Source organism: Azolla caroliniana, unplaced genomic scaffold, assembly GCF_043228905.1.
Source record: "Azolla caroliniana isolate FFs.n. ecotype wild unplaced genomic scaffold, voAzoCaro1.0.p SCAF_11, whole genome shotgun sequence".
In the NCBI taxonomy this organism is placed as follows: domain Eukaryota; kingdom Viridiplantae; phylum Streptophyta; class Polypodiopsida; order Salviniales; family Salviniaceae; genus Azolla; species Azolla caroliniana.
In genome coordinates this window covers 1,722,720-1,732,291 of record NW_028230446.1, presented here as the reverse complement: position 1 = coordinate 1,732,291, position 9,572 = coordinate 1,722,720, and positions in this window count along the sequence as shown.

Here is a 9,572-nt window from a genome sequence, read left to right as displayed (position 1 = left end):
CGGTACTGATACGAGGAGAACCGAAATGGAAACCGGGAAAACAGGGGGAGACGAGAAGAAAAAGGAAGCCGAGTCGACTGAAGAAGTCAGCACATCTGATAAAGTCGGAACAAGTGGTGACAGTGTCGTGAAGATTTTCGGCAACAGTGTGAAAATTGCATGAAACGTACAAAATCGAGTGTGGTTCTTCACACATGATATGAAACAATAATAGTGAAGATACTATTTTAGATTAGTTTAATGTCTTGGTACGAAAAGATGGATGTCTTCAAGAGCTTCTAAATGCGCTTTACTACATATGAAACGAACAACCAAGAGTCAAGTTATGTGAGTGTGAAGTATGAGAAGAAGAAGAGAAAAACAAAATTGTGAGATATCCCACATAGATAGGACAAATCAAGATCCCAGATTATATAAGCACACCATACCTCTACATATTGAATCTATGTGTTTGGAGCATAGAAAGGTTAGGTTGTATAACTTGGATAAATGGTTGTGATCAAATTTCTTTGATGAATGGATTCAGCCAAGTTGATTGGTTTTTTGGATGGGACCGGGCGGACAAATTGATCGGGTCGATCAGATAGGTGGATCGCGACGCACGGTGTCTTGAAGGTTTCTCGGTGTGAAACGAACAAAATCATCTATTGGTTCCATTGGTTCATTGGAGGTCGACTGAAGATGTAATATGCAGTTAAACATTTGTAAATACAAGACTAGCTTTGTAAATTTTTGTGTTTACGGCCAAATGACTTACCACTAAGCTAAGTCATGACTTTAGAGTTATACTTTTATCATTGTACTTTTCATATGTAAAACCTCATACGTGAGAGCTTGGATGAGTGACATGGCAAACATGCATCACATGCATATGATGCATGTCTTGCACCCTCACATGCATCATATGCATGGGGGCATTTATAAAAGAATGGAGGAATCAAGCAAGAGGGGACTAATGAAGAAATTGGGAATAAATTAATAATAATAATAATAATAAATCAAGTTATCCTAATGGTGATGTATTTTGTCTCTCAAATCTAAAGTCAAGCGTTCAATCTTTATATCTCTCTCTCTCCATATCAATCTCTCTCAATCTATCTTAAATACTTTCTCACTAAAGCTAGTACAAACTTCGAATCCTTCCGGTCCAGGACCCCGGCAGTTCCGCCTCACGATCCGCACATAGTGACGGATTTTCTCGACAACGGAGGCAAAGTCAAGAAGGACAGAGCCGACTGAAACGAGAAGGCCAAGACCTAGACGTGGTCCTATGTGGTAAAAGGCCTAAAGATTGAGGACGAATTGGAGACAACCAATTCGGACAAGAGCTGGAATGAGTCGGAGGCAGTCGATTCTGAAGAGGAGTTTGATTCGAAGGAGCCAAATCAATAGAATGCCAAATGGACGAGGAGGCAACAGAAGTCGACACCGACACGGATGAACCAACAGGTCGAGAAGCGCCAAAGTCGCAATCAACAAAGGATTTGAGAAGGGCCTCATGAGTAGACAAGCCGACCGCGAAGGTCGAGGAGCGTGGAACCGGACGAGTTGAGCAAAGCAGAACCGAACGGGTCGAGGAGTGCGATCAAGGCGGGAAGACGCCAGGTGGAGCCGGAGGCAAGGACCCGCTACCACAGACATAGATACTATGATCCGACCTCAAGTTGAGCTTGAGGGTGAGTGTTTAGCGGACAAGCTCAACCGGATCGGATTGGAACCGGTAGGCCATTAGGGGCCTACAAATCTAGCCTAGTACGTAGCCATATTTTTAGGAGTCAGTGTCAGTCGATCGTATGAGCATTGAAGTACTTGCCAGTACTTCTATAAGTTAGTGTAAGGACTTGTATAAAAGTGCTCGCCGAGCACATTTTATGTACAAAGTGTTACTATTTTGAATTGAGTTTATGCTTTATGCTCTCTTTGTCTCTCTTGTGTATTCTCTGTTCCTAAGTTTTCATTCTCTGTTTTATTATTGTAATATGGCTGAGCCGGTTTGTCTACAAGCTTCTGCACACTATTCTTTACAACCTTTCAGGTTCAAACAACTCGAGAAAATGGTTAAGGATTTCGCAGATTTGACCACAACATCCTTGTGGAGAATCGTCGTGTTTCATTTGATGGATCAAGGATACTCTGTGGCTCAAGCCTTGAGCTGTCATTGCCATGGAATCGAGAACCTCGCTTGGTAAGATGTTTTACTCAACTTCTCCATTGTCTAATGTTTTGCTTTCCATTGTTTCTATTACAATTGATATGCGTCTTTTGGTTTTTTAATTCTACTTGGGAGGATTAAGACCAACGTGAATAGAGGACCGACGTTTTGGTTTTTGAATGCCATAGAATATATAATTGTTGGTTTTTTCGATGAAATTAGAAAACAAAGGATAAAGGAGCATTCAAACGAGGTTGGGGGTTCAAATATGTTGGTTTGTCCAGTAGTTAAGCATAAGTTACGACATGTCACCAGAATAGAACGTGGACTTGTCAATGCCACCAAAATAGACACGATGCTACCGTGGAATGTAGGGGTTGAACCCATGACCTCTGGCCTTATTGGGAAACCTTACCAATTGAACTACATCTATCTATGCATTATTGTATAAAACTTCTTACATTGTAGGTTCATCACTATAACTTTCACGAAACTTCTAGAGAATGCATCTTCATACATTCTCTAGAAGTTTCCTAGCTTGCATGCCTCCTCTTGCATTTTCTAGAATATTCTTAGCGTTCATGCACACCTCCTCATTCTTGTATAAATACTCAGGTGCACCTTGATTCTAATGAAGGTGAACACCACAAGTTACGGAAGCATAAATTCAGTTATTGTTCTCTTACCTATTTTCTCTCTCACTTGCTTGTTCTCTTGTCTATGCTCTCTCTCTCTCTTAGTATCTAGCCTCGTCTACTCATCCATGACAGTTTGTTCACCTTCTTGCTACCATGTTCGACTCTGTCAACAACTTAAACCAAGTAATGACACCTTTGCAACAACTTTAACTAGAAAATGAAATCCTTCGTGAAGTGGCACATCCAACAACCCCCCACCCGCCCAACCACACCCCTCATCAGCACCTAGCACAACCCCTTCCTCTTCCCATTCATATGTCCTCGAACCTAGTGCCAGCCTACCTGACAAATTCAACGGCTCGTGGGCGCATCTTCGCGGTTTCATCAATCAAGTTCGACTTATCATCCGCTTACAGCCCCAACATTATGCTAGCGATTTTTCTCGGGTCAACCTTGTTGGCACCCTTCTCTCCGGACCGATGCAAGCGTGGTTTGCGCCATTAGTCGAGACCTCATCCCCACTCTTAGACAACTTTCTTGCCTTCCTTGCGGAGCTTGAAGCCACGTTCGGAGAGATAGACTGACGATGAACGGCTCTCACAAAGCTCTATTCCTACAACAAGGCTCATGTCCAGCCTTCGTCTATGCTTTAGAGTTTCGTCAGATCGCATGCGATGTCAGCTGGGATGACCAAGCCTTACACGACCATTTTCGTCGAGGCCCCCGAAACAATATCAAGACTCTTCTCTTAAACTTTCCGGAGCCCACATTGTTGTCTCAGGTAATCTCCCAAGCCGTTCAATGTGATAATAGTCTTTTTGAGCTTCGTCAAGAGGAACACGGGACTCGAGGATTTCAGTCTTCCTCCCGCAACTCTCCAATCGCAAGGCCATATATATCAATTTGGTAACCACACCACGGTTGCCATCCTCCAATGATACTCATACCCAGATGGAGGTCAACCCCCGTACCCCAATGGAGATCAACCATGCTCAATCCCAACCATTAATTGATGCCCAACAACAACATTAACGTGACAATGGCCTTTGCTTTATTGTGGTGCCCCCGGCCATGTCATCCGTTAGTACCCAGTGCGAGGCCCTCAATGCCAATCCCACCTTGCACGTCTTGCAGAGGTTTCTTGACAACAGGAAAATGGGCAAGTCCGGCTGCAGTAGGAGCCATGCCGCTAGACACTTTTCGTTACCCAACTTCTCCATGCTGCTATAATTCAGTTCTGCCATCAGGATGTTTTACTTTGCAAGATAGTCTTTGTTTTGGGTCTACTTCAATACAATCCCATGCCAAAAAATTACCACCGTTGTATTCATTTCCCCCAATCCTAATCACATGTTCTTGGGTTTAAACAAATGTTTTATTCATAATCTCATGCATCAATTGTTGTTTGGCTCATTATTATACCTTCAACTTTGTAGAACTTTCGGCTTTGCATTACCTTCAACTATGACTTACCTTCAATAACGAGCCTTCAAGTTTGAGGAGGCTTCGACTTTGATTATTTTCATCTCTGCAAAGACTTCCACTCAAATGAGCCTTCCAATTTGAGGAGCTTTCAACTCTCAAGTACCTTAGACTTAGACTTATTTTCTACTCTGTCTTCCCTTTGACTTTGCAGAGTCTTCGATTCAGACAAGCCTTCTAGTATGAGGATCTTTCGACTCTGACTTTATCTTCGATTCTGCCTTACTTTCGACGCTACCTTATCTTCAACTCTAGAGAGCGTTCAACTCTGATGAGTCATCCAGTCTAAAGAACCTTTGACTCTTATGAGCCTTCGACTGCTAGGAACTTTCGACTCGGACCACTTTCGACTCTGATGACCCACCGAGTCACCCATCGCTCTGGTTCAAGTCCCAAGTGGTTCCACTCTTATTTCACACACACGTGCGTAACTTCGTGGCAACGTGACAATTATTACACATCTTGCCTGATTATGGGGTTATCTTGCAACAACTACAAAATAACACATTGATGTAACCTCCTTTACCTCTACAACAAAAGAGCAATCATGGGTTCATTGGTGTCTACCTGGTCAAACACTACTTTTACAAAGCGACCACAAATCTCCCATATCAGTGCTCTGTTGATTCTCTTCTATGGTTATCATCTAAGGATGAACAAGAATGGAAAGTAAATCTCGGTATGAATTATGGGAGATCTTAAAATGTAGTTGGCATTCTACATTGCCACTTGTAGCGAAGGTCTTCATTTGGAGAGTTTTGATTAGTGTAGAAAGAAACATGTGGAAGCAAGTATGAAGACCGAACAGAAGAGAGGAAACTCAGGTTTAATGGAGAGCTTGAGCTTACACGGTATACACAGGAGAGACAGAGAGAGAAACACAAAAAACTATATTCAACAATAATACTTAATTTGTACATAAGACGTGCTCAGTGAGCACTTTTATACAAGTCCTAGAAGGACTGACCGAAGTACTGACAGTACTTCAATGCTCATCAAGAGCTCCTACACTAACTCCCAAATATATTCCTCACAGAATATCATTCCTAACGGCCTCCCGGTTTATGTACTCGGCCTAACCGATCGGGTCCTGGGCTTCTTCAGTCGATCCGGCCGATGTTGAGCTTGTCGGGATCTTCACAGCATCGGTTCCTCCTGGCTTCTCGCCTCGCTCGCGCTCCTCGACCTATTCGACTCCGCGCGCTTCGACCCTTCTGGTCGGCTTGTCTGCTCATGCGGCCCTTATCAGCTCTTCTGTTGTTGCGGTGTTGACGCTTCTCCTACTGCCTTTTCTTCCGCTTGGGCCTCGGTTGATTCAGCGTGTCCGAATCAAACATCCAAACCGACTCGGCTACCTCCGATCGGTTTTTGCTCTCGTCCGAGTTGGTTGTCTCCAACTCGTCTTCGGTCTTCTCGCCCTCGATGGCGTCATCTTCCCCATGCGTGGTTGGCTTCGGCTCTCTCCTTCGGTTGCTCCCCTTCTGTCTGCTTCTGAACTTTTCCGCGGGTCCGCCCTCGGCTTCTTCAGCCGATCCGATGTCGAACTCGACAACCGACTCGGTGTCGCGGTCTCCGCTCCTTTCCTGCTGTCATGCTTGGTCATTCGGTACTGTTCTCCCCCTCAAGTTCGGCACATCGAGGTGACGCAACCCGAGCGCACCTGAGAATTGCCGCAACTTGTCCAGACCAAGAGGCTTGGTGAAGATGTCGGCAGTCTGCCGATCCATCGGAACGTACTGAAGTTCGACTTCACCGGAAAGGACACGCTCACGAACGAAATGGTAGTGCACCTCAATGTGCTTGGTTCGTGCGTGGAAGACGGGGTTCTTCGCAAGCTGGATGTTGCTGAGGTTGTCGCAGTAGATCGTCGTCGGATCTGACACCTCCTCTTGCAGGTCCTTAAGTAGCCGCTTCAACCATATGGCTTCGCATGTCGCGACAGCCGCTCCTCGGTACTCAGCTTCGGTGCTCGACAGGGCAACTGTCGGCTGCTTCTTACTGCTCCACGCGATCACGGCACTCCCGAGGGAGAACGCGTATCCGGACGTGGATCGGCGATCGGCGGCGTTGCCAGCCCAATCAGCATCGGTGTAGCCGACTAACTGCACGGCTGCACCGGTCCGATATAGCAGTCCTCGGTCCTTAGTGCCACTTACATACCGCAGTATGCGTTCCGCACACTGAAGGTGCTCCTCGGTAGGTCGCGCCATGAACTGACTGATCACTCCGACCGGATAACTGAGGTCGCGTCGGGTGATGGTCAAGTATATGAGACTTCCGACAATTTGTCGGAACCTCGTCGGGTCGCATACCTTTCCCGTATCGGGACGAAGCTTGACGGTTCTGTCCAGAGGAGTCGAGACGGACTTACAGTCGGCCATCCCGAGCTTGAAGAGCATACTCAGCATGTAATGACGTTGGCTGATCAATATGCCTTCGGGGGTACGGATCACTTCGATCCCGAGGAAGTAATGAAGGTCCCCCAGATCCTTCATGTCGAACGATGCCGCAAGCTGGAGCTTCACGCGGTCGATTTCACCTAGGTCGGCGCCGGTGATGACCAAGTCATCAACATATAGTAGAATACTAACCGGTCCGAGTCGACCTTTCCGGATGAACAAGGAAGAGTCTGATTTTGACGTGACGAAGCCCATTCGACGCAGTTGTTGCGTGATCTTCGCGTTCCAGGCACGCGGGGCTTGCTTCAGTCCGTAAAGGGACTTCTTCAGTCGGCATACTGCTGAGGAGTTCATTCCAGAGTGAAATCTGGGGGGCTGTACCATGTACACTTGTTCCTCAAGGTCACCTTGTAGGAACGCATTCTTTACATCCATTTGATGTAAGTGCCACCCCTTGGCCGCGGCTACTGCGAGCAAAACACGGACGGTCGTCATTTTCGCGACCGGCGCAAACGTCTCATCGTAGTCAATGCCGTGTTTCTGCGCGTAGCCCTTTGCCACTAGCCAAGCCTTGTACTGGTTGACCGAGCCATCGGTGTTGTACTTGACCTTATACACCCACCTACACCCGATCGGCTTCACACCCTTCGGTGCGTCATCCAGGTCCCAGGTCTCGTTCTCCACCAATGTGTGCATCTCTTCCTCCATCGCGGCACGCCAATTTGCGTCTTTAGCCGCTTCTGCGTAGCTCTCCGGCTCACGCACTTCCGCTACACGGGTCATGTATGCATAATGATGTGCCGTGTACTCGTTGTATCCGAACCGCAAAACAGGATTCTTCTGGCGGGTAGATCGGCGTAATCTCACATTAGCCGATGTCGAGGCCTTCTCAGTCGACGCGGCCTTCACCTTTAAAGACCCGTCACCGGTTCCCTCGGAGTTGGACTCGCGTCAGTCTGACTCGTTCCTTTCCGTGCCGAAATCCGACACCTTCTTCTTCCCTTTCTCTTTGCGCGTAAGCCGTCTCCTCGGCTTCCTGCGCGGGGAATGCACGGCCGAGTCTCCACTGCTCGCTAGCTCTTCATCGGACTGGTCGTACCGACTCAGTCGTCCAATTGGTCCACTTAACCGGAGTGAAATCGGACTCTCTTCGCGGGTCTCGATTTCGGGTTCACCCAAAGGCATCTCGGCCTCGCTGACCTCATCGTCAGAGCTCGGATTGGAGTCGGGGTTCGTAGTCGGGGGCAGGTACCAGGACGCAGACTCGTCAAACACAACGTCGCGGCTGACACGCGCTTGTTTGGTGCGAGGGTTATAGCACTTATAACCCTTCTGTTCGTCCGAGTAACCGACCAAGATGCACTTCTCGGCCTTTGCGTCCAGCTTCCTCCTTTTCTCCTTCGGTACATGCACATACGCAATGCTACCGAACACCCTCAAGTGTTGCAAGTTCGGCTTCGTTCCGAAATATAGCTCGTGCGCCGACACTTTGTCTCCGATCCGGTTCTGGATGTATACTGCGGTCCTTACCGCCTCGGCCCAGTAGAACTTGGGCAAGCTCTTCTCCTCCAGCATTGCCCGTGCCGCTTCCACAATCGACCGATTCTTTCTCTCGGCCACGCCGTTCTGCTCTGGTGTGTATCTACAATTGAATTCACGGCGAATTCCCATTTGTTGTAGGTAACCGTTGAATTGACCGGAAAAGTATTCTTTTCCGCCATCCGACCGCAGGCACTTGATCTTTCGTCCCGTTTCGGCTTCCACGAACCCTTTGAGGTCCCGGAAACAGTCGAAGACTTCGCTCTTCCTCTCAATGAGGTAGATCCACGTGTGCCGCGTGTGGTCGTCGATGAAGGAGACGAAATATCGGCTCCCGCAAAGACTAACGTTTTGTGCCGGCCGCCATACATCGGAGTGTATAAGGTCGAGCTTGTTCCGATTCCGGTTTCGCTCGTTGGGGAAGGGAAGTCGGTGTTGCTTCCCGAGCTGGCAGGCTTCACAAATTTGTGCCTGTCGGCCACTAAATTTGGGCAATCCGAACACTACCTATTTCATTTGCAGATCTTGAAGCTGCTGGTAGTTGACGTGGCCTACCCGCTTGTGCCACAAGTCAATGTCCGACTTGGTCTTTTGTCCCTTTGCGAACATTGCGGTGCCGCCGTCAGTGGAATCGAGGATGAACATCCTCTCGTCTCTGCGCCCTTGCGCAATCACACGGCCTTCTTCCTCAATGAAGCACCCGAGGTGTGTAAACCAAACCTCCATCCCTTGGTTGACGATCTGTCCGACCGAGACCAAGTTCTTCGTGATTGTCGGAACGTGCAACACGTTCATGAGTTTCCCTTTCTGCTCGACATGGCTAAGGGGAACTTCTTCGACATTCGCGATCGGATGCGGAGTGTCGTCTCCTATTGCGACTACTCCCGGTTATATCGGTTTTTCAAGGTACGAGAACCACTCCTTATGGCACGTCATGTGGTTTGACGCGCCGGAGTCTACGTACCACACCTCGTCCGATCTCAGGGTGCTCTATTTCATTGAGTTTGCTTCGTGTCTCGACACGAAGGCAGATCCTTCTCCGGCTCTCCCGGAGTCTTCGGCGTAGTGCGATTGTTGCCGATTTCCCTTGTCGGTATTTTTGGAGCCATTTCTCTCCGAATCGGCGCGCTTCTTCCAGCACTCACTTTCCTTGTGGCCTTTCTTGCCACAGTACCAACACTCCGCGATGGACTTCCCTTGCCGGTTCTCATCGCTTCGACTCCCCCTGTTTCCGGAGGGTCCGGAGTTGCTGTCGGCAATACTTCGGTGCCATCTTCCTTGATCTCGTCGGCCGCTTCCATTGCGTACCGACTCGCCTCATCCGCCACGACCACGGGGCCTTTCTCCCTCCTTGTACAACAT